The sequence below is a fragment of the Convolutriloba macropyga genome, unplaced genomic scaffold (genome assembly GCF_964194025.1).
Source record: "Convolutriloba macropyga unplaced genomic scaffold, txConMacr16.3 SCAFFOLD_3961, whole genome shotgun sequence".
NCBI classification, from domain to species: Eukaryota; Metazoa; Xenacoelomorpha; order Acoela; family Convolutidae; genus Convolutriloba; species Convolutriloba macropyga.
Genome location: NW_027453623.1, coordinates 1,995 through 5,000, shown reverse-complemented (window position 1 = coordinate 5,000; position 3,006 = coordinate 1,995). Strand labels below are relative to the sequence as shown.

The following is a 3,006-nucleotide window of genomic DNA, read 5'->3' as shown; positions in this document are numbered from 1 at the left end:
AGACATCAGGACAAATTCACCAGTCTAGCATCAAACCATACCGGACACCGAGAAATGTTGCCATTTCTCTTCCCGATGAGCTTTTCCCTGTTCATTCGCCATTACTAAGGGATTCTCAGTTGATTTCTTTTCCTCCCCTTACTGATATGCTTAAGTTAAGGGGGTTCTCTCGCCCAATTCAGGTTATGTAGTTGATTGTCTCTTAATTGGTTCACTGACCAATATGAGACAGAAACCGATTCAGCAGTTTTGTTCGCTACTACTATCAAACACAGGTCGAAGTTTCCATTCAGTCATTAATTCCAACTTTCAAATGTTGTTGTTTCAGCTTTCGCTTACTAGAAGCAACATAATACTCGCTGCAATACAGACCTCGGGAAACCCTCACCGTGAATAAGGTTCACTCACATATTTCACTACATTTTGCGTGGGATTGGAGATGAGGCTACTCGTTCTTGCTCAGTACTAGGCTGAAAATTAACGAAACTTCGTTACAAACGTTCACATGTTGATGTTTCCGCTTTCGCGTACTCGAAACAACATAATACTAGTCTTTGTAATTTAGTTTCATAATTTCAACTGTTCTCATGCAGAATTTTTGCTCATTCTTATCCCAAATTTTGACCTGGCTACTAGTTACACTCCTTGTACTTATTGCAAAATGACCACAAATTTCAACAGCTTTCACATGTTGCTGTTTCGGCTTTCGCTTACTACAGTCAACATAATACTCGTTGCAAAATAAGTGCTCGGCATCTGCAATTTTCCAAAGACGAAGTTTCGCCAGTTCAATTTTCGCTCGCCAATTATGGCTACTAATTCACACGGTACTGAGCTCAACAACATTAAATTTGTTCAGCAAGACTTTCACATGTTGATGTTTTGGCTTTCGCCTACTAGAAGCAACATAATACTCGTCTTGTTAGCTCATTCAATGAGAATAGCTTTTCCCGTTGAGAATTTTTGCCTTCAATTGGCGTTGTAGTGAGTTTGGCTACTCAGATCACCAAATACTTGTGACAATTCGAACCAGAAATGTTTTCAATTTTCACATGCTGATGTTTCGGATTCAACCTACTAGAAGCAGCATAATACTTGTATTCAACAATTTCTGTATCAAATCCCAGTTTTCTCTGGTGCATCTTTGCCAAACTATTCCAAACTGCCTGAGTCTGAATACCAATTACAGGTACTAGTAAATGCACGTTACTAAGGACTATATAGTTCTAGGTTACTGTACACAACGACGTTCACATGTTGATGTTTCAGCTGCCGCTTACTAGAAACAACATAATACTTATCGTGCATACCTTTCCATAACTTGTCCTTTTCAGATGCATTAGTTTCCCTTTGTCTTGGCTTCTACAGTCAGACTGGCTACTAGTAACAGCACAGTACTAATCACATATCGTTCTACAGTTTGCAGACAACTTTCACATGTTGATGTTTCAGCTTTCGCCTACTAGAAACAACATAATACTCGCTGTATACATTTGTAGTTCTCTATGTAACTTTCATGTGAAGAAGTTTCGCCAGTCTTTTTGACTGTCTCAAATCTGAGTCATGCTTAGGCTACTAGTTGCTTCATAGTACTTATCGCCTCGAGATCATTGAACAAAACTTGATTTTCACATGTTGCTGTTTCAGCTTCCGCTTACTAGAAACAACATAATACTAGTCTCATTAAGTTCCGTCTCTTTGCAATTTTCTTATGAAGAAAATTCGCCATCACAATGACTCCAGCAGTTCTTGATCAAGGAATGCAATCATTGATCAGAATGCTATTATTTGAATCGGTTCTGCTTTAAGTGTTCCAATTTTATTGGAAGCACCAACAATAGAACATCAATGTGTTCAATCGAGAGTTATATAACCCTGAATCGGACGCAGTCAACAGCCGAAGCCGAGACCGCCTTTTGCGTTAGAGAGGTCGGTAAACAAATCTTGCGATTCATACCGAATTAACACATATAGCTGTGCTCCTCTTCGTAAAGCGAGCCAAGTGATCCCCTGTTGAAGGATGTATTTGGACCAATCTAGTAGCATTTGGTTTCCAACAAGCTCTCCCAAGTTAGCTTACTTATTGGGCTTTTCAACCAATTCGGTTGGCTACAAGCATCATCAAAGTACTAGCCACAGTTTGATCGCAAAATTCTACGACTTTCACATGTTGATGTTTCGGCTTGCGCTTAGCCTACTATAAGCAACATAATACTAGTCATATCATAGAGCGTGATCAGCTTGTGACGTTCTCATGATGAAGTTTCACCAACAGTGTCTCACTTCGAGCTTAAATCCAGCTACTAGTAACTACACAGTACTGACTGCAACGATAACTTTTATCTATACCTTTCACATGCTGCGCTTTCGGCCAGGGCCTACTAACGTCAACATAATACTCGATATAAACTTTTGTTCATGATGCAGCTTCCCCATGCAGAAGTTTCGCCTTCAAATGCTCTCTTGGCCATATGACGTAAGAAAAGGTTACTAGTAACATCACAGTACTAGCCACAGTTTGATTGCAAAATTCTACGACTTTCACATGTTGATGTTTCGGCTTGCGCTTAGCCTACTAGAAGCAACATAATACTAGTCATATCATAGAGCGTGATCAGCTTGTGACGTTCTCATGATGAAGTTTCACCAACAGTGTCTCATTTCGAGCTTAAATCCAGCTACTAGTAACTACACAGTACTGACTGCAACGCTAACTTTTATCTATACCTTTCACATGCTGCGCTTTCGGCCAGGGCCTACTAACGTCAACATAATACTCGATATAAACTTTTGTTCATGATGCAGCTTCCCCATGCAGAAGTTTCGCCTTCAAATGCTCTCTTGGCCATATGACGTAACACAAGGTTACTAGTAACATCACAGTACTAGCCACAATTTGATCGCAAAATTCTACGACTTTCACATGTTGATGTTTCGGCTTGCGCTTAGCCTACTATAAGCAACATAATACTAGTCATATCATAGAGCGTGATCAGCTTGTGACGT

General features: G+C 39.9%; 1 non-coding gene and 1 pseudogene across 1 annotated transcript in view; both read right to left on the bottom strand.

Annotated features, from left to right (window-relative positions):
- The window catches only part of LOC142358425 (large subunit ribosomal RNA), a 3,522-nt gene extending 3,335 nt beyond the window's left edge, over nucleotides 1-187 (bottom strand). Inside the window, exon 1 of the ribosomal RNA XR_012761816.1 lies at nucleotides 1-187. This exon is cut by the window's left edge and continues 3,335 nt beyond it. This is a non-coding gene — a ribosomal RNA (large subunit ribosomal RNA).
- Nucleotides 188-1,870: 1,683 nt separating this feature from the next.
- LOC142358423 (5.8S ribosomal RNA) lies at nucleotides 1,871-2,022 on the bottom strand (annotated as a pseudogene).
- Between the last annotated feature and the right edge of the window lie 984 nt (nucleotides 2,023-3,006).